The 22,592-nt window shown below is 39.5% G+C and overlaps 1 protein-coding gene across 2 annotated transcripts in view; it reads left to right on the forward strand.

The window, feature by feature from the left end:
* DENND1A (DENN domain containing 1A) overlaps nt 1–22,592 on the forward strand; it is a 452,638-nt gene that overhangs the window by 94,243 nt on the left and 335,803 nt on the right. For both annotated transcript variants that reach the window (XM_029920022.1, XM_029920020.1), the window contains exon 3: nt 15,841–15,890. The gene's annotated coding sequence lies outside the window, so the exon portion shown is untranslated. The remainder of the gene's footprint in view (nt 1–15,840; nt 15,891–22,592) is intronic.

Genomic DNA, 22,592 nt, shown 5'->3' on the forward strand with positions numbered 1-22,592 from the left:
GAAGGAGACTATAGGGCCTTGACAGTGGTAATGAAGAACATGGACTTTGGAGCCAGACTGGTTGGATTTGATCCCAGCTCTGTCATTATTGGGATTTACCTTTTTGGGATGTCATTTCCTCATTTATGAACTAGAGATAATCAGAGTAAAGACCTCATGGGAGTTTTGTGAGGGTTAAGTGATTTTGAAATGTGTAAGAGCAGTTAGAATGATAACAGGTGTCTTAATAACCAATAGTTCTGTAGTTCCTTTTCCTTCTAGGGGCAGATTTAAGGTAGCAGGTTAACCCGGTTTGGGGTACTTTTATTTTGTTGGGTATTAGGGTTATATGTGATGACCTTTGCCTCTAGAATTTGACAGGCCCTAAGAAGGATTCTGGAAAACCTTTCCTTTCTAAACCTGTGCTATTCCAGAGCAAAACTTAGAGAAGTCGCAAAAGGAAGAGAGAGTGCTTTGTCAAGTAGAGATGAAGAGATACAATCAGAAACAGTTTCTGAGTATTTATGTTCTAAAATGTACTGAAAATGTGGAAACTCTTTTACTGGTGGTAAAGGGGTTTCAAACAACTAATTGTTTTTAATTTATTTTATTTCTGTCATGAAATCTATATTGAGAGTTTCCGTGTTCAAAACCTCAGAAATTTAGTAATGGGTCCCACTGTCCTTGTAAGTTAGCCCTTTTTGTTGCATATAGTGATTTGTACTTTTGTGTTAGCTTTCATCTTGTAAGTGCTTACATGCAGTCGAGTTAAGAGTCCTGTGGCTACCATAATTACAGACTGTCTAACTTTGGTCAGTTTCACATTTCAAACGTGAACCAGCATGAAGCCCAGACTTTTGGACTGCTCTGTTGTGTGTGTGTATGTATTTGCAGGCCGAAATTGGTGGCTAGAAATGAAAAGGTACTTATAAAAGAATTGAGATTTTCTTTTAAAGAGCATCGAGTTTACCAAAGTCATTTACTTATATATCAACCATGTGAAATATCACCAACGTGATAATAATACCGTTTCATGTTGCTTTTATTCCTGGACTATTTCTTATCCAGCACTTTGTTTAATACTGACTCATCTCTCAAAAATCAGGTCATGTCACCACCTCCGAGGAGTCTTCCACATCCCCTTGGTAGAATTTGACAATTCCTTCCTTTTTCCTTATTTCTGTCAGCAAACCCAGCACACTTTATTGAATGCACTTGTTTATGTATCTTCTCCCTCCCCTAGGCAGGAAGTCAGGGAATCTTACTTGCTGCCTGTCCATATCTCTAGGACTTGGTACTGTGTGTATTTGTATTCCAAATATTTGATATATAATAATAAACAATTATTTGAATAACGTTCTCACTGTGATCTTGGGCTCAGAATTTGAATGAGGTAGGACAAACCAAAACCTACATTTATTGAATCCTATCTTACCTAGCAGAGGCTTTTTAGGTTCTTGTATTTGAATGTATTTCAAATATGATGCCTCTTTAGTAACATCTGGTTTTGGAAGTGTAAACTGTAAATTGTTGAGAGCATCATTTTTATCAGAGAACTCTCCCAAACTCCCAGATACATTTCCAGAGCTCTAAACCTCTGGTAAATTGTTTCTAAATTTCTAAAATAAATCTGTTATAATAAACAGATTTAATGGCAGCGAAAATCTTTGTATTATTCATGTCTCACTTCTTTCTTTTTTTTAAAGTTTACTTATTTTGAGAGAGAGTGAGTGAATATGACTGGGGGAGGGGCATAGAGAGAGGGGGAAAGAGAATCCCAAGTGGGCTCTGAGCTGTCAGCCTAGACCCCAACAAAGGGCTTGAGCTCATGAACTGTGAGATCATGACGTGAGCCAAAATCAAGAGTTGGACACTTAATCGACTGAGCCACCCAGTCGGGCACCATCTTAATAATTATCATCCCCTCTACAAATTTTAAGTGCTCTTTAATATTTTTTTGTACATTTGGCTAAAGAAAAGTAGAAGGCAAGTATCCGCATGTTATAGGAGGTCTGGCTTTGGAAAGGTCACTTTGAGCAAAGGCTTTACTTTTTCAGCGTATTATTTTTTCATCTATAAAATAGGAAGTGTACTAATTTTGTAGAACTGGCAGGAGAAGTGGACACAGTGTATACACAATACCTGTATTAGTCTAATTCGAGAAATGTCATCTGATGTAGCATGTAGAAAATGAAGCAAAGAGCAGATTTTCCTGTTTCCATGTACTTTCTGATGTCTGGCATTGCATTAAGTCCTAGAATGACAGATTTTTAATATGGATAAAGAGCCTAGAGTTAAGTGATAAAAAAAAACTATTCTAACATCACTCCCCAGTTGCCCATTGCAAGGCAGATAGAACAGCCGTTTGTTCTTTCGCTACCCTCCAGACAAGCAATGGTCTTCTAAGACTCTGGTGACCATAGCTTCTGATCTAGGACACTTTTGAGAGTGTAATGGGCACCGTAATGACACAGAAATCATGAGCAAACCAGGATGTCTTGGGCAAGCTGGCATGTGACACTCCCCTAACCAAAGAGCCTGTGACCCAGCAACCTGAATCTCTCACTCCACTGCTACTATTGGAAGGTGAGGCCTCATTAGGCGTGGAGGCCCCCCTGCAGAGCTGTGGCGATGCGAGTGGTTAGCAGCTGTGGAGACAGACTCCTCATCAAATAGCGACCAAGAATGAGACTCTCATTTGGAGTCAACAAAGCAGCAAGCTGAGAATTGTGGGAAGAGCTTAAGCTCCAGGGATAGATGAACTTGGGTTTGAATGTTAGCTTGTCCATTCAGTCTACTTGCAGTTAGACAAGTTATTTCACTGTTCTACCCAAAACCAGGTTCCGTTCGTGCATAAGGAGTTGATAATCTTTTTAATACATAAGATTACTGACAGGATTGTTGAGCATATGTAAAACTTCTAGCACAGAATGTGACACGTATTAGCTGCTTTGTCATTCTCCTTCTGCTTGTCACTTTACCCTCTCCAGAGAGCAGATGACCATTGGTATATGAGGAACATAATGAAGGCTGAATCAGAAGAGACTTACATAGGTCAATTAGATACTTTAAATTATATACATAATTCTTTTTTTTAAATGTTTATTTATTTGCTTTTGAGAGGGAGGGATAGAGAGAGAGAGAGACAGACAGACAGAGGGAGAGAGAGAGAATATCCCAAGCAGGCTCCACACTGTGAGTGCAGAGCCAGATGTGGGGCTTGAACTCATGAATGGTGAGATCATGACCCAAGCCGAAACCAAGAGTTGGCCACTTGACTGACTGACCCCCCCCAGGTGCCCTTGAATTATATACATAATCCTTATGTTTATTGGGCACAAATGGTAAACTTTTGAAAGAAATGACTGATACTACATTTATATAAACTTTAATCATTTCTTCCATTCCTTTCATTTTCTGTATCAAGAATAAATGTTGATTCTCTGGTAAATTCCAGTCTCCTTTGGCCCAGTTGGTCTCACAGTTTCCTATGAAGGTCACAAGAAGACATGTAGGCTCTTAGCACAGTGCTTCACAATAACAAGTGCTCAGTTAATGCTTTTTTTTTTCTTCTTCTTCTTCTAAATCCCCACAGTATCACCCGGTCATTTTTCAGCACCATCATTCACTGGAAGTTTCCTCTGTGCTGGATACTCCACTAGACACTGGCAGTGGGTGTCATCCCTAGCATTCTTAGCCCAGTCTAGTGGGAAAGACAGATCTGTAAATACATACATTCCGTCAGTTCTAGGATGCACACGTTTTCACATCTTCACATCTCTGAAATTGGGATGCATCTTCAAGTGGATGGCATATCATTTACTGCCATTTTATCCCCTAGTGGTACTGAAGGATAATAGTCTGAACAACTAGTGGCTTCTTAGGTGCGATGGTATACAACAGGTTATCGCAGTAAAGAGTCTGCTTTCTTTGTGTGCAGGAAAGTGGATTTTAGGAATCTCAGAAAAAATATCAGATTATCAGGAGCATGTTCTCAAGAGAGATTTAAGTAGAACCTGTGTTCAAATTTGTTGCACATCTTTTGTTCTCTTCAACCACAGTCCCTCTCCATGCTGCTGGGTTATCATTAAGGCTCCTGTGTGAGGCTCCTCTTCCTTCTCAGAGGCCTGGCAGGCACCCAGCATGTGTCTTTACTCTCCTGTGGAAATGTAGGGTCCCCAGAGTATGGTCAGTGTCATGCTAGGAAGGATAGCAGGATTGGCGTGGGAGCTCAGGTGAAGAGCTCAGTGAGGATAGCTTCTGAACCCCTCACATCTGGAAGACTTTGCAGGTTACGGCCAAGTTAGAAAGCGGCATGCCAATGGGATGTAAAGGCTTCAAACCCTCTTAGTGACTTCCAGTGCTCTAGAAGAACATCCAGACTCCTTAACATGCCCTGTAACGCCCCTCATGATTTGGCCCCTGCTTTCTTGTCCAACCTCATCTTCTTGCGTTCTCTTTCCCGCCTGCCTCTGCTTCAATGTGCCAGGCTGCTTTCGGTTCTTCGAATGTGCCCAGGGTTTTTATTCAATGGTTCTTGCTCATGCTTTTACCTTTTTTTTTTTTTTTTTTTGCCTTTCTCTCCCTGTTCTTCTTCTAATCTTTGGTGAATACCTACTCGTTCCTAATGTCCCAGCTCGGAAGGCCTCTTCCTGAGATGCCTTTTGTGACCCTTCCATCTAATTTCAGCCCCTGTCATTCTGTCGTAGAGCACTCTCTTCTTTCATAGCTCCTGCCACAGTCACCTTCTGTGTCCATTTTTCCTTTGCAAAGCATGCATCTCTCCAGCCAGATCACAAGCTCCGTGCAGACGGGGCCTTTAGCACATTGGTTCTAAAAGATCATCCTGCTTAGGGAAAAATACCCCTTTTCTTTTTTAAGATGGCTGAAATACGCTTGATTCCAGGGGCCCTCTTGTGTCTCTTTTCTTATTTGTTAACATTGGGGAAGCTTTTAAGGAGTTGGAAGCTTTTCTTCACAGAGTTATTTCAGAATTCAACAACCATGGCAAATCACTTGAATCTAAGTCATACAAATGGATCGTCCATCCCCCAGTGAGGAGTTATGGTGGTCTGAGCTCTTTTCTGGTTTCAATGGGGTGAAAGAGCTGAGCGAGCAGTGGTGTTCCAGGGACCTAGATGATGAGTCTGGATTTTCAACACGTTAAGCTTGAGGTACTGAGGAACATGAAGCAGAAATGTCTGAAAGGCAGTTGGAATAGAGCCTGGTGCTAGATGCAGTCTTAGAAGTGAAGGTTTGAATCGGACTCCTTTACAGAGTGATGATAATTGGAAGTAAGGCGGAAATGGACTATGGACGGAGGAGAATGCAGAGTGAGAAGGAAGAAGATAAAATCCTGGGAAATATACTTAAGGGAAAGAGGGTGAAAGAAAGGCCAGAAATTGAGTAGTAAGAAGACCGTAGTACATTCTGTGTCTGACAGTACGCTGGGTCCATGGTGTGTTATTTGCGTGAGTGGCGACTAAAGCACTAGGAAAGGTTCTTTTAATACTGTTTTTTTCTTTGTGATACTGTAGACAAAATAATTCTCAAGTTGAAGAGCTGTCCATGATCCAGAGAACATCAGTCTATCTGTTAAGAAAATCCCCAACCTTACCTGTAATAATAGTGAACTATTAATTTAAGGAGGAATTTTTTCTCTGAAGGGTTTGTGCCTCGAAACAGTTGTGAATTTTGAATAGTGGAATCACGGTTGGTTTGTAATTCTTTGTTTCTTTTTTTTGTTTTGTTTTGAACAATTCTTTAAGTTTATTTTTATTTAGAGAGAGAGAGAGAGAGCATGAGCAGGGGAGGGCACAGAGAGAGAGAGAGAGGATGAGACTCAGAAGTGGAACCCAACATGGGGCTCATACCCATGAACTGTGATATCATGACCTGAGCTGAAACCAGGGATCAGACACTTAAGTGACTGAGCCACCCAGGTTCCCCTGTTTCTGTTTTTTGTCTTTAACATAATTTTCTAAAAAGAGAGCATGTTGGAATGCAGTAGATATTTGGCCATTTAGTGCTAACCATGTGTGAATTGATGGATCACCATAGAGCCAATATGGTTGGCATGGTCATTTTACCTTCCAGAAACTTCTAGATTGGGGGGCTGGCAAACTATAAACACCTGGCCACGTACTGCTTCCAAGTGGTTTATGGGTGGCCTTTGAGCTAAAGTGGTTTTTACCTTTATGAAGTGTTTTTTTCCTTTTAATTTTTAATTTAATTTTTATTTTAGAGAAAGAAAGAACGCAAGGCAGGGGGAGAGGCAGAGCAAGAGAGAGAGAGAGAGAGAGAGAATCTTGAGCAGACTCCAGGTTCAAGTATGGAGCCTGATGGTGGGTCTTAATCTCATGACTGAGATCATGCCTGAGCCGAATTCAGGACTTGGCCACTTACCTGACTGAGCAACCCTAGGCACTCCTATGAAGAGTTATTAAAACAAACAAACAAACAAATAAATAAAAGCCCTAGAAGAATCTGTGATGGAGTCCATAAGTGTCCTGCAAAGCCTTAAAACATTTATAATCTGGCCCTTTAGAGAAAAAGTTTACTGACTCCTTCTTTAGTTGGTAAGTTGTAAGTGAAATGAACCAAAAATTCCATAGGAAAACCTCAAATTGATGATTGCTGTTCCAGAATGTCTTGCATGTCATAAACTTTTTCTTTTATTTTTCTTTGTTTTTTTTAACATTCGTTTTTGAGAGACAGAGACAGTATGTGTGGGGGGGGGCGGTGCAGAGAGAGAGAGAGAGATTCACACACAGAAGTCGAAGCAGGCTCCAGGCTCTGAGCTGTCAGCACAGAGCCCAATGCGGGGCTCCAATTCACAAACATTGAGATCATGACCTGAGCTGAAGTCGAAGTCAGAGTTGGACGCTTAACTGACTGAGCCACTCGGGTGCCTCAAGCTTTTCTTTTCAGTAATGACTTAGCTGTTGAATTATGAGAACATGTTTTCATTGGTCAGTCAACACTTGATTGATAACTGCCTTGTGTGACTTGGTAGTGTGGTCAGAGGGTAGAAGGCTTTCTGCACTGTATGGCATCTTCTAGAATTCTTCTGAAAAGTGTTTACATCAATTCAGGTACTGTTGTGGTGTTTACAGTTTATCCTAGCCTAGTCAGGTAAAGACTGGCATCCACATGTTAGAGCAAGGTATGTAAAGTAGAAAAAAACATATATGTGTAATTGTGTTCTTTGTTTACATTTTGCTGGCCCTCTGAAGAGACGTTTCTAGCTTTAAAAGAAAGAAATCCTTGAGTATTAGATTTTGGAGAATGATTTAAATGGTATAATTTTTTTTTTAATTTCAATACTGTTTCATATCACCTGGCTTCTGTCTGTATAGTGAGATGGCATTGATCTGTTCCGAGTATAAATTTCCTCAGTTCTTGAGTCCTCCTGATCGCATTTTATTAGAGTCTGCAACTTGTGGGAAATAAAAGTTGATTCGAAACAGTTCTGTAATTGGAGATGACTGTTCATTGAGGCCCTGTCTAATCAATTGCTAAATAATTCTCGCTCAAAAGCAGATTTGATATTTACATTTTGATCTTCGTAGTCTTTTCCCGGTGTTTGTTGATGGTGTCTGACATCTCCTGCCACTGGATAAATAAAGCCTATTATTTCCTTTTCAACATTTTAAGCGATTACTCTCCTACAAGAGCTGAGAAGCAGAAGGTTAGATATATTATCAAATTATGATCCCATCTATCCAAAGAAGCTGGGAACCTTGATTAATATGCCTTGTTAACCGATGATTTCAGTTCCATACTGGTATTGCTAGAATAATTTGTATAAACCAAGCAGTACAGATTCCTTATTTTAGCACTAAGACTTACAAAGGCTTCTTTTAGCAGCCTTTAATTTTGTACTTATGTATGTGACATAGCCTGTGGCTGTGATAGCTACTGCGAATCTCCAGTTGTTTGGGGATGAAAGGAGAAGGCAGCTGGAAACTCGGTAGCTACATCTAGCTGTCTTCCTAGAGAAGGCCTTGATTTCAAGTTTATCTAAACAAGCTCGACTAATCCCAACTATCTAGGGGGATCCACTGTCAAAACAAGCAGCGTGGCCCTGAGGCAAACACAGCTATACAGAAATGAAGGCTGGGGCTTCCAATACTCCGATGACTGCATACTGGAGGCTTTTTTCCCCCCTGAAAGAGGGTAAGAGAGGTAGAATTTGCATAATGCCTTTTCATTGGAAACTTTTGGAAAGCTGACAGACCTCCAGCTTATAGATCTGTAGCCACAATACAGAGTCTATAGGAGAATCCTTGAATGACCTAACCATATTGAAAGAAAATATAAAAGCGTCCAAGTATAGCCAAGTGAGAGAGGAAAGAGGCTGATGCATTGTCTAACATCTGCTGTACTTCTCGTTAGTTTTGTTCTTTGCTATTCTGTGTGGACTTTGGAGAAGCCTAAGACAGCCTAACATGAATCCTATAATCTTCCTTCTGAATATTTATGTAGTGTGCCAGCTTCTAAGCTGTCCTTTGCGTTTCCCTACTTCCCCCTCATTTTCATGCTCTCAAATGAGGCCAACATTTCAAAAGCTAAATAAATGTTTGTGAATGTTTATAAAAGATTTGCATAAATTTGTCCTTGTCTGACAAAGATCACTTTTTTCTTATGCCAGTTCTGAAAAAAAATTTTTTTAAGGTTTTGGTGCTTGTCTTGACAACAAAGTCCTGTATCCCAGAACAATGATTGCTGATTAAGTGGGTATGCAATTGTGACTGAATAGGCTTTCAAGATACTGGGTAAAAAGGCCTATCATCTGAAGGCTGAATTATAGAATTTAGAAAATGTTATCAGAAGTACACATTTAAATCTATTTTTCGGTACCATGTCATTAGGTAAGACAAAGAGTTCTTAAAAGTATAACCACCCACAGTTTTAAAAATTCTTCTGTATCAATTTTAATAATGAGAACGTTTCAGTAACACAGAATATCACTGGTCTTTCCTATGGTTGAACGTATTTAAAAATAATTTTTAGACCTGTAGGCACTCTTTGGAAACTGTAAATCTACCAGTTGTGTATGTTTAATACGGTTACCGGGGTGGTGATCAGAGGAAATAACCCGGCAGTCCCTCAAGACATCTGAGTGCACAGTCATACCTTGAGAAAATATAAACTACATGAAATACGTGTTAGGGCTTAATTATAGGACACACACACACACACACACAGCCCAGACACTTGTGCCGCCGACGTGTTTTTCTGAATTCATTTATCTTTTAAAATTAGAATAGATTTTGTGGGGTGGCGGGGGATGTTGTGGGTAGAGGTGCTAATTCAGTTCAGAGATATTCAAAGATTGGCAGGAGAGAGAGGTAACAGCCAGTTCTGTTAGTCCTTTGGTTGTATTGGTTTAGAGGCTTAAGTTGTCATTAAGGCACAAACTAGAGCCACTTCTCTGACACAGTTTTTATCACATCTGCTAGGCTTGTGTCCCAAGAGGAGACGTGGAGAGCAGTGAATTCAGCATGGGCCCATTATCGACTGCTTTTTCCTGTGCTGTAAAAGGAGTGAGACCTCAGGGAGGCTTGGGAGCCTCCTCCCGTGTAATGTCCAAGTCAGATTTGAAGGACTGGTGGCAGGAGAGCTTTGGCCTTTGGGTGTGAATTCTTAGAAATAGAGGCACAATTAAGTTTAAAAAATTCAAGGACTTTGAGCTTGATAATGAAAGATTTTTTTTCTAGACTAATGTGAGCAGAAAAGTTGCCCATCTGTGCACATTTTTGTGTGCATTTAAAATATTTAAAAGCTGACAGCTTTTAATATGCTTACAAAATACTATTTCTATCAGTGCTCTTTTTTTTTTTTTTTTTTTTTTTTAAGTAGTATCTTCCTGAGGGCAAGTTACTTCTTCAGTGAAATCATGTTTGCAGTTTTACTGTTGGGCCCCTGTTCCTTTGGCAGGTGTTGGCTTGTATTCCCTCCTCCCCCATTTGCCCCAATCTTTGTTCCATTTGGGTATATTGATAACATAAATGTTCAGATGTCAAGACTTAAGGTGTTTAAGGAAATGAGCAAGGCAAAATATTTTACAGTAATAATGTTAGGTCCAGGGGATTCTGTTACTGGTACCACCAAATGCTAATGTAAGAGATTCTAACCAAATCATTTGTCCATTTTCTAAGTATTTGAAGCAAGTGTCAAGAAGTTTATTGGTGTTTACTACTGACCTTAAAAATACTGCTATCTCTTTTCACCTCTTTGCTATAAGCTTTTAAGTTAATAAAATAAAATGTTAGAACAGAGGATTTTACATAATACTGTAATTTGGGAATGACTTTGTTCTAAGTAATTTTTTGAAGGAAAAGAGGGATAGAAAAAGAAAAAGTATTTTTGTTAGTTTTTTTTTTTTTTTTTAAATAAGATCTAGTATTTTACTTTCGGACTTCAATTCCTGAAGATCTATACTTAAAAGTTTTCTAGAGGTGGCTCTTCAGCTGTTGTTAGCATTCTACCAATGTATTTACCATCCGTGATAATTTAGATAAAAAATTTGTGTAACACGTTATATAATATAATGAATTTCTGCACTTTCTTGTAATTTTATCTTTGAATCACAACATTGAATGGGTGTATTAGGTATTGCACAAATTAGCATAATAATAACATATAGAACTCAAAATTGACATTTATATATATAAAAAAAGTAAGGTAGGAGTAAATACTGAAAATACCAAAGAAAGGAAGCAGCTTCTGTAGCATTTGAGCAGCACTGATAGAAATTTTCCTGGCTTTTATGTTTAGGTGTTGAAAGGCCTTTCTGTAAAATCCCTTATGCAAAGATTTTTTCTCACTGAAACAATTGTTTAAAAGTTTGGTTGTAACTGTAGTGTGGATCTTGGATTTAGTTTGACATTTATAGAGAAAGAAAAAATCGTATTTCCTGTTTTCATATTTAGAAATTTCTAGTCAACATTCTTGAACTTGGTGCTAATTAGGCTTCTAAATAAACTTACCATCCCGTTTTACCCTTTTCAAACGTAAGCATTAAAACCTCTGGTAGCTTTCACTGGAGTTCCTGGTTTTAACTTGAAATTGCTTAAAGTAGAAATTCTATTAGCTTTTTGTGCGTTTGGATTTTGTGTGTGTTCTGTTTTTAACTTTCAACTTGAGTTTTAAGATCATCAATCAAAGGCGTTTCTCAAGTCAGTGGCACTCATCTCAATTGCAGGACTTAGACGGTCAGCATTTCCCTCATGCTATTAAAAAAAAAAAAAGTTAAACATTGAAACAGAGGATTTTAGGAATTTTGAGCTCCACTGATCTTTTCATCACACATCTACATTTTGAAACGAACAAATAAATTAGATATAAAAAAACTCAGGAAATGTTCACCGATTCTGTTTCCCTGTCTTTCTCCTTAACTCCTTTTGGACAAAGGTAAATTACCAACTGCTGCATTAGCTTTCAGCAAGCTACAGAAGGGCCGATTGTAGCTCTACGTGTTTTAAAATACATTCATTTACTCAAGCTGTCTATTTCCCTTATTTGAATGTTTGCCTGCACACATTTCCTTTTTCCTTTTGAACTATTGAAATTGTGTCTCATCTCCCAACATTCTATAACCCCAGTGGACATTCCAGTCAGCCTGCACTTTTGTCTTTCACGTGGCATTTATTTGTGGGCTGTGTGTGTCTGTGTCTGACTGTCTGTGTCTGACTGTTGGTGGTTTTCATCCGCTGAATACAACAAATTTTTGTTTATGGGTTACAGTGAAGCAATGAAAACAAAGTATCGACATCCAAATTGATGGCTGTTGCAGGATCTCGAACATCTCCGCACCCACACCCCAAAATCGGGGTGAACTGATTTAGCCCTTATTATTAATAATCTCAGTTGACTGCATCAAATGTAGTCTTCGAAGTTTTGCTTCCAGATAGAATTCAGTGATGAATAATATTATAAATTAAAACCTTTATCAGGTTTTTAAGAGCACATCTCAGTTTCAGCAAAACATGATTTACTTTATCCAGATAGGAGCAAGTCCCCTCAGTGGGCCTTCTCACCAGATGAGAAGTCACATTAGGGGAAATGACTCCGAAGGAGACGGACATGAATCTCAAGTCTTTTTCCCATTTTCATGTGCAAGGGAATCCAGTGTTAGGTGTGTTGATTTCATGTTTGGCATACTCGGAGGTCTGGTACCTCCTTGTGGGCAGAGCTCTTAGCTGTTGCTGCTTTCCTACTAGCCTGTGCCATCCGCTGTTTGATATGTGCGTAACTGAAAGGTTTGTGCAACTGTCTGTCCTCCGTGTGGCTCCCCACCCCCCTGCTCTTCTTTCCTCCCACGTGGAGAATCGTTGATTTTGTTAGGAAGAAAAGCCCTTTTAGAAATTGCCTATTTCATAAATTGTCTGGTGACACAAGGGGTTGAATGCTGCGTTCTTGTCTCATTTATTTTGAAAACTTTGCTACTGAACTCACCTTAATCAATGAGCTCGGTGTTGTCTCCAATAAGTTATGTGTTGGATATATTGATTGGGAAGGATTTTAGAAATCCCGTCTGGGGTTTATAATGTCAGCAGTGTTTTGATTATGAAAAGAGTTGGAACCTGGGGACATGGAACCAGGTGGCGAATGTCCTAAAGCCAGTGGTGACATGGTGGACTGGTTCTCTCCTGGGATCTGGTTCATGCCCTGCACTTTAACTGTGGTGACTGGCTACTATAGATGCACTTTTTTGCTCATTAAAATGTTAAAAAATCAAACTGTACATAAAAAGACTTGTGAAAATATAAACTTGGGAATTGATCTGGAGAGCTGGCACAATTTTCCCCACCCCCTGCCTTAGCAATGAGGTCATTTACATTTCATCAGCCGAACTGCATCTTGAAGATCTGATTTATGTGGCAGTAGTTGAGGTTGTACTGGGGCTGGTTGTCTGAAAGAGTTTGTGTAGGCAAGAGGAAAACGGGAGAAAACAGGAAGATTACCACTTACAAAGAAAGTTCTCCAGCCAAAGACACAGAGAGGGCAAAAAGGGCTTGCTGACTGCCTAGTGACTTTGGCCAGGAAAGTTACTATTGAAAGATACTCTGCCATAAATATAATGCTCAAAATATATTCATATCAGGGTTTTGAAGCCCCCTCTATTAGGGAGTGGTACTTTTCAGATTCAGGTAATCGTGGTTTTCTTTGGAAAAGACGATAAGGTAGTTAAACGTGTGTATATATAGAGAAAAATCAGTATTAAGAAAACTGGTCTATTTCAGCAGTTTTTATGTATAAGAAACATTGCTTGCTTTCTCCTTCCCAATAAGACGTAGATTTTTCAGTTCTGATTGAGATAATGTGTGAATATGCCTAACACAGAGTAGATGCTCATTTTTGTTTTCTCCTCTGACAGCACACCACTGTCTTGTTTGACTTAAATTGGAATATCAAGCTCTTGTAATATCGAAAACATGAAGAAACATATTGTAATGCACAAACATGTGCCTACATTTGCTTATATTCCCTTCCCTCCTCCCCTCCTCCTGCCCTATTGCTTAATTAGACTTATCACTGCTTTCTTGGGTAAAAGGAAAGCTCTTGGGAGGTGGGTTATACCCAGCCTACATTGAGTATTTTGATATTTGTTCTAATATTATCTGACAGACAAGTTCACGGTTGGTTATTACTCATGACATTAGAAAGTGGTAAGTAGTGTCTATATTGTAGTGAGTAATAAGTTGGGCATATTAGATTCCTTTGACTCTGCTGTAGAGCACAATGCTTCCTCGGAGCCATGGGGGTCCTTTCTTTCAAAAATCTTGAGGCCTTTTGGCAGCTCCACTCCAGCATAGAGTAGAGAAGCACTTCTGCACCTGTCACTTCTGAGGGGAAAGGATAACTGTCTTTGTAGCTGATGTTGGCAGTGAGTGAGCACCGGGTACTGAGTTTTAAAGGATGCTCAGTACATATACTGAAGTCAGGAGATGCTTTGTGGTATCTGGAAGTTGATGTGAAAGGAAATTTGTAAGGAATTTCTTTCTGCATGTAAATCATAAGAGTTTTGTGTACATAGGTTAGAATATGTTTTAGGATTAAGACCGCAGACGTTGAAATGAATGTTTTCCGTGACCTTTTCCCCAATATTTGCCAGATACGTTATGCACTAAGAAATGGCTCATTTTTCTGATTCTCAATTTGCCTTTGCAATTCACTTAAGCATGATTAGTTTTAAAACAATACGTATCAACTTCTGAATGCCACATTATGGAATTAACTGATGTGTCAGTGATGCCTCATAGAACGTGCCGAAGTATTCTTACCCACTCTTTTTCATTTTATAGTTTCCTCTGCCTTCACTCTTTCATGACATGCCTTAACAGTGCTGTGATATACACAGTGCAGTCCAAGATGATATTAAAAAATAGGATATGCTCAGTTGAATTATGTAGGCAGAACATGCTCTGGCAGAGCAAGTCAATGTGCTTTCTGCTTCATTGAGTGGGTTATTAGATTGATGTGGTTTATTTCTTGAATGATAGAACCGGTTTTAAAAATAAATGAAGCGAGAAGCATCAATTCAGTTAGCATTGATAATTCATTATTATTGGTTAGAAAAGTGCTACATTTGTAAACCGATCCATAATTTATCACTTGGATTAGGATTTGCAATGGGCAGGTTTGCTTTAATTTGAACCAGCTTCTCAATGGCCGAACAATGTGTTCTTCATTTTGTCTTGAGGTTGGGATTTTAAATAGTTAAAAAGCAAATCAAATGCATGAGAGGAATACTTTTTTAAAATTTATAACAGTGGTCTGTGAACTTATGATAAGCACCAACTGTGGGCTGTCCAAGTCTACAGTTAAATTAAGTCAAGCTAGAGAAAATTTTACGAAGGAAGTAATAATTAATTACTTGTATATGTGTTTAGCTATGTGTATATATGGCGTATATGTGGAAATGTGTCTCCTGGGAAAAGTCTCTCACACACACACACACACACACACACACACACACACATCATACACACACGAGTGTATTGTGTCTTATATAGTGGTGTTCTTAATGTAAGAAGCTTCTCTTTTATGAATAAGTCTTCGAAATGTTGCTCTCCTTTTTTTTCCCTTTTTGTACACTTCCCCTGAATAATGTTTGGTTTTATGTACCTATGTATTTGTAAAAAGGTATCTAATCTGGTAGTTTGCTTCGGATTTTCACAAATTACAAGCAGGTAAGTGTGCCCGACTGTAGTGACATTTAACTGAAAATAGTGCATACTTAAAATTGCTGGTGTTGTGATTACAAAACAAATTTATGCCAGAGATGGCAACTTCTTTATGAAGTAAGTAAATGAAGTTTTAAACTCTAAAAACACATACTTGACGATGTTCAGGGATAATTATTGTCAAGTTGGCTCTCTATTCTGCTTGCGATTTGGCCTATTGATGTAGGGAAGCGTTGTCTAATCCCGGCCCCCTCTGTTCCTAGGTAACAGGCAAAAACGGTGCCAGCAACAGCGGCCCTGCCAGGCCAAACCCATGTGGCTCGGTGTTATTCACTCTGATCCATATGGTCAGGCTGGAGATGGTCCCTGGAGGGGTGTTAACACTCAGCAACCCAACCGCCTCCCTCCCTTCAGAGCTTTCCTGCATGGCTCCTGCTGCTCGCCCATGTGTGATTCTTGATTAATTTTTCATTTTTAATGAAGTTTGATCATGTTTATTATTTCTCATGATTGACTGCCCGTACTCCTCCCATGTAATTGATAAAGCCCATATTTCTTCATCTGTCTCCTCTTTCTTCAGGGTAAAGTTGCTAGGTTGTGTGCCGTGGTTAATGCTAGATTTATTGGTCCCATTAGATGTATAAATTATCTCTCTTTCTTTCCACAGGAAGTTCTACAGACTTTGACCAAGTTTTGTTTCCCCTTCTATGTGGACAGGTAGTGTCAGATTTTCAAACTTTACTAGAAAAAAGTGTCAATAAGCCTGCTATGGAAAATAAAAACCATACCATTCTTAACATTCTGTGTGTTTAACCAAGATTTAAAACATCTATGTTTGAAGGAGGGTTGCAGTATTCTCCTTTCCTGGGGATTTTATTGACACTCTCAAAAAATTTAAAGCTTAGAGCTTTGCACTGGTGAGTCTGTGAGATGTATTTCACACTGTAGCAACATTTTGAATTTGGTTATCAAACTTAAACCATGATTAAGAATGGTTGGTATTTATTCCAATGGTCATTAACTTTATTTAAATATGAATATATTTACTTAAGCAATGTTGCATTATTCCATGGCCTTATGCGTATTATATAGATTTTGTTTTTCCTTGATTCAACTTAAAATTTAAATTATCACAGGCCTATCTTGTTTAAAGGTGTTGCGCTATTTAAAAGAAATGTTGCTAAATAGCATCTTGCATTGTAGGTGGCTAGGAATGGCATCTCTGGGGAAATAAACATTTTCTATAGCTTTCTGGGCTAAAAACACACAAAATCATCTGAACCTTTCCTTAGATCTTACATTATGGTAAGCTCTTGGAAAAGTAGCAACATGAGAACTCCAAAATAATTAAAACAGTCTGAGGTTTACAAAAAAAGCCACTGGTTAATGGTTAATGGTAACAATTTTGGAAGAACCTTTTTTTAAACTGTATAAAAACTATACTTGACTAACAAAATTAATAAAATGTCAAAGCAGTCCCCTTAATCTTATTTTCAAGAAATGTCTCCTGTGAGTTTCATTATAGCTTAAGCATTATTTTTATAACCTATGTTATATCTTAAAAAGGCCACTTTTAGTGACAGGGCTTTTAGAAAATATCATTATAAGTAATAACTGCCATAATGGGTCCTGAGAAAACTATAAAATGGCCCATCTTCAGGAAGGTTCTGTCTTGTATTTTAGTGTATGCAAACCAGGCAGGCCTGCAGGGTTTTAGTGGTTCAGGGAGCACGTGGGGAGTGGGCTGCTTGGTCTTCCCTACGCTTGGGAGGAGGGTATCCTGCTTTGTTTGGCAGAAACCTGAAAATGGTGTGAGATGAGAATTGGTAGCCAAAGGAGTTTAAAAGAGTATTAAAAGGAAAAAGAGCACTAAAAAGCAGCACTGGAATGTTGCCAACCACTTATAATCACTATTTTCTCTGGTTCTAACGTGTTATTTTTAAGCCAATCAGCCATTGTAGTATTTCCAGACTTGGGGCTTTTTAAATCCTGGTACCCATGTTGTTTTAGTAGTGGATTAATGCTCAGAACAGAATAGCCTTAATTTTAAGAGGGTCAGTCTTTGTAATGAGAGTCCTCTTGTCTCTTCTTTATCCTATTCCTTCTAAAAATAGTAAGGAGGTAGGGTTTTCTTGGGAGACATTTAATGCAAACTTCACATTTATATGTATGAATTAGCGATGCATGAAATTTCCTCCAGTCACTTATAAAATGTATTACAAATTGTGGTAAGGGCATATTTATATAAATTAATAAAGCTGGCATGTTTTTATCTAAGTTTTTTATTTTGTTTTTTAAGTTTTCAAAGTTTTTTTTTTTTTTTTTTTTTTTTAAGTATCTCTATACCCAACAGGGGGCTCAAACTCATGACCCTGAGATCAAGAGTTGCACGCTTTATTGACAGAACCAGCCAGGCCTAAAGCCCTAAAGCTGAAATATTTTAAAAATGTGGTTAGGAGTCTAACAAAGAAAAATGAGAGAACACATTTTTACATGACTTCTTGTAGTGGTGATCAGTTTTGAAGAGGTGTTCTTTAACTGACTTTGAAACGTAATGTTGGAAGAAATGCACAATGTGATTAAATCTACCCCAGTACACTCCTCTTTTCCTATAATGGCAACCACTCCCCTCTACTTACCTACCTGACTGGGTGATTATATTCTTAAGTGGGAAGAAAGCTGAGTCCTTAAATAGTTCTAATTTTTTTTTGGTCACCAATCTCCTGATACCTTTTTTTCTGTTGTTGAGAGAAAAATATTTTTCTTCTAAAATCCTTCTCTCAAGATCACTCTCCCCTAATTGTGTTTCTCATATTTTTTAACAATTGATTTGGGACAGACTTGTCCCTTTATGGATCTGTTTTAACCATTGCCTTGTATAATGCTTCTTTTTTTTTTTTAATGTTTGTTTATTTATTTTTAGAGAGAGAAAAACATGAGTGGGGGAGGGTCAGAGAGAGGGAAAGAAAGAATCCCAAGCAGGCTTTACACTGTCAGCCCAGAGCCCCACATGAACTGTGAGATCATGACCTGAGCCAAAATCAGGAGTTGGATGTTTAACTGATTGAGCCACCCAGGTGCCTCTAAATGGTTCTTTCTTACATTTCGTTATGTTCTGCACCCTATAGATGTTGGTAACTTTTATTGATACAAAAGACAACCCCATTTTATTTTGGGGGACTATATTTTTTTCTCTTTCCCCACTTGTAACATTTGCATACTTTAGTACAGAAGAGAATAATGATGAAGTTTACTTACAATAAACACAAAGGTTTTAATGTTACTATTTTTTTAAATTACTTTGCAGTTAGCCCTGCCAAATGGATATGCCCACAACCTCCCCACCCACCGATGTATTTATTGTATTATTTGCCTTAGAAAGTATGTCAATATGAGAGATGAGTAATGCCCTAGGTGATTACGTTCAAAAAAGAAAGCTTCCTAATCTTTTCAGTATCTGTGCTTTTCTACCCCAAGGAACAGTAATACAACTTTCTGACATTTCTAGTCTATATCAAGAGTGGGGTTCTCACAGTCATCATCAAATCACCCGTTAACATTGACATCTTACTGTCTCTTGTGTTGTTTTAAGATTTTTCTTTCTGAAACTAGGACTTATGAAAAATAATAATGCCAGTGGCTCTTCAAAAGAAAGTGCTTTCTCATGTATTACTTCACTTTATCCTCCTGTCGTAAGAGATGAGAACGGGTGCTATTATCCTCATTTGAAAAAACTCTAAGCTACGGAGAAATTAGGATTTGCCCATGGCCCCCTTAGCCTGCTTAGCACAACATAGATGTCCATTTCCCAAAAGAATACATTTTTCAGTAGAACATGTTGTGGGAAGATCAATCACCAAATAGAACAAAAAAGAAGGAAATTTGTATTTGAGTCCCTAATTGATTCTAGTCAGTGTGCTGGATATTTTCACACCGATACTTCATTTATTTCTTCCCCACAACTTCTAAAAGATGGACGATGGTGGCATCTCTTTTACAAAAGAGCAAAGGAAGGGTCCAAATGTGTGGTGCTCTGTTGGGTGATACGGAAATGGTATTAGACTTGGAGCTCCGCCCTGCATGTGTTTCTCAGAGTAGTTCAGGAAGTATTATAAGTAGACATTAAACAGTGTGTCAACAAATGGACAGTGAGGCCAGAGAAGACGGAGGTGGTCCGAGAAGAGCTCTCACAGTGGGGGAGGGGCGGGGTGAGTCTGCAAGGACCTTAAGGAGGGGGCAAGCGGGAGGGAGAGCTCCACTCCGCACACGCGTTGAAGAGCAAAGCCGAGGAGAAACCATAAGTGAGCCTAGAGCTTGCTTGGCCGGAGCAGATGGAGCCTGCTGGGGAGAGGGTGACGTGTTCCGTGATAGCTTGAGCTCTGGCTACAGGAGGCCTTGAAAATGTGTGGGAACAAGACGAAACTCATCTGGGTCAAATGTCCCATTTTACAGAAGGGAAACCAAGATTTGTAGAGGTGAAATGATTTGCTTATGGTCACAACTAAGTAATAACAGAACTGGGAAAGAGACACATTATTCTTAATCCTAGTGCAGAGTTATTTCTACCCTATACTGTACTTGAGGCTCTTGGTGGAGAGGAGTCTTGACATGACAGCGCCGAGATCCCTGTTGGGTGGCTCAGTTGGTTAAGCTTTCAGCTTCCACTCAGGTCAAGCCCCGTGTTGGGCTCTGTGCTGACAAGCTCAGAGCCTGGAGCCTGCGGCGGCTTCTGTGTCTCCCTCCCTCCCTTCCTATGAACTTTTTTTTTTTTTTAAAGAAAAAGATGTGTGTACCATTTCGTACCATGGTGCTACCTGCTTGCCCTTGGTAGCTGGCAACCTGCTTCAGTCGGAGCACTCGAGAGACTCTCTGGAGGTTGGAAAAGCCCTTCCTTCCCTCCAGCTTTGTGCTTCGCCTCTTTCAGAACCCAGCAAGTCAGCTACCATTCGATTGGGCTGTAAATAATCTTGTATCCCAGTACACACAGATGACACGAGCACATGATGAGATGACATCATCTTTTAAGAGTCAAGGGGAGGCATAGTTTGATGATTTAAGATGTAGCCACGGATGCAAATGGGATTCACACGCTGTTTACTGTTTTGTTATGTGTCTGTTATGTGCCAGGCAGTGTGCTGTATTTTCCTGCTCTAAAAGTTTACACATTTGCCAGCTTACCATCACCATAATGCCAACTATGAGGAAACAGGGTCAGAGAGCTTCAAAAACTCACCCGAGGTCCCACTCCCAGTAAGTGGTAGAGCAGCTCTTGGAACCCACATTTATCTGACTTTCAATTCCACGTTACTTTTTCTGCTATATCACACTGCCTCCAGTAAATCCATCACACCAGAAATAAAGTAACCAGGGCGCGTGGGTGGCTCAGTTAAGCTTCTGACTCTTGGTTTTGGCTCAGGTCATGATCTTACAGTTTGTGGGTTCAAGCCCTGCGTTGGGCTCTGCACTGGGATTCTGTCTCCCTCTTTTTCTGCCCCCCCCCCCGCTTGCTTGCTCTCTCTCTCTCATTCTCTCAAAAGTAAACATTAAAAAAATTAACGAAAAACAAAATAAAAACCAAAAGAACTGTCAAAATTTCTTCCAAAAACAATGTATGTTTGTTGTAGAAAAGTAGAAAGTTCTGATAATTGAAGAGATCTAAACCTAATGCAGAAAATGAAACTAATATGTATGATTCATGCATCAGTCTCTATCTGCCCAGACCTTTGCTCTTATTCTCCGTCTATACATTCATTCTGCTCTGCTCTGTGAAACTGAATTCGTTTGGCCCACTTTCATCCCTTGTCTTTCTTCTTTGGTTTTGTCCCATGGCTTTTCTTATCAAGGTCATCTGCAACCTCTATATTGCCCCTCGCGCCTTGTGATCACTTTCTACAGCATTTGATAACAGTGAAGCAGTAGGGCCTTAGTGGACAGATCACTGGGGGTAGCAACCTGGAGGACCTAGGTTTTATTTTTTGTTCTGTCATTGACTTGCTCTGTGCTGCATAGCAAGTGACGTTTCCCCTGAGGGCCTTTGTTTTCTTCACGGGTGACATGAGGGGACTGGATTAGATCTCTACAGTTCTGCCTGCTTTTGATACTGTTTTGATTTTCCAATTAGGATTCATTTTTGCTCTGTCAGGGAGTGGAGAGATCTCTCTGAATTATCCAGTGAGTTTCTCGAGCAGATAGGCGTTGCCCTGTATCTGGCAGTTTGTAACCTACTCTAGGTCCCCAGACATTTTGGGTCAGTGCCATTCTTGCCTCTTGGATCTTTGAGCTTGGAATGTGAGAAACTTGAGTCTTAGGCCGATGAAAGGTTTATGGAAGGAAGCTTTGAGGCTCGTGTAACTTAAGGTTGAGATGTGGTAGTTTGATAAAACCTGATTCCTGCCCGATGTGCTGTATGCATAGAAGGAAGGGAAAAGCAGCACTAGGGGCTCCCTGCAGTGGTGCTCGGCAGGTAATTGTTAGGAAGCCATGCTAAATCGAGGATGACAGAACGTTTGGGTTCCATCTCTCCAAGTTTATAATTTCATAGCTGTTATTTTCACTTTGTATCTGTTATATGCTAGTTAATTTATGTATATAATTTCTAATTCCCCAAACCACGCTGCAAAGTATTATTTTCATTTTGTAGGTGAGGCTCAGAGAGGTACAGGCTTGACTGTGCTCACATAGCTAGTGAGTAGCATATCAGGGATTCGAGTCCAAAAGCCTGTGTCTTCCCCTTTCCTGCATCATGAATCTCTGCCTCTGTTGAATCATCACCAGCAGCGTAAAAACCAGTTCTGCTATTTCTCTATCCTCTTATTCCCATTCGATGACTGCCTCATTGTCCCTTCTTGGAAGAGTTGGCTGCACACTTCAGTTTGTCCCTCAGCCCTCTTCAATCGGTCTTCTGCTTCTTTCATTTACCTAGAGCTTTTCTTATCAAGGTCATCTGCAACCTCTATATTGCTCAGTTCAGTTTTTCTCTCTCATCTTGAGTCATGGGTACAGTCGACAATTCCCTCCTGTCTGTTCTCCACTTTCCCTTTGATGGTATTTTATGCATGTATAACCTCGTTCCGATCCTCTTTTGTTTCTCTGAATGCTCTCACTGATTGTTTTTTACTGTGGCATTAAATGCATCTGTATGTAGATGACTTCAATTTATAGCTCCAACCTAAACCTTCCCTCTGATTTCCTAAGTAGTATGTTCAACCACGTACTGGGCATTTCTAGTTCAAGGCTTCTCAGACTTAACTTATCCCAAATGCAACTCTCAGATCTCCCCCCAGACTCGTCCTTTCTTTCACAAAAGGGTAATTTGCTCTCTTTTTACTCTCTGTACATCTGCGAGCCTGTCATTTGTACATACCAGCGAGCTATACTCCACCCAGATCCACCTTCACTCTTCCCACCATGAGTTAAGCC

Source organism: Suricata suricatta, chromosome 13 (genome assembly GCF_006229205.1).
Source record: "Suricata suricatta isolate VVHF042 chromosome 13, meerkat_22Aug2017_6uvM2_HiC, whole genome shotgun sequence".
NCBI classification, from domain to species: domain Eukaryota; kingdom Metazoa; phylum Chordata; class Mammalia; order Carnivora; family Herpestidae; genus Suricata; species Suricata suricatta.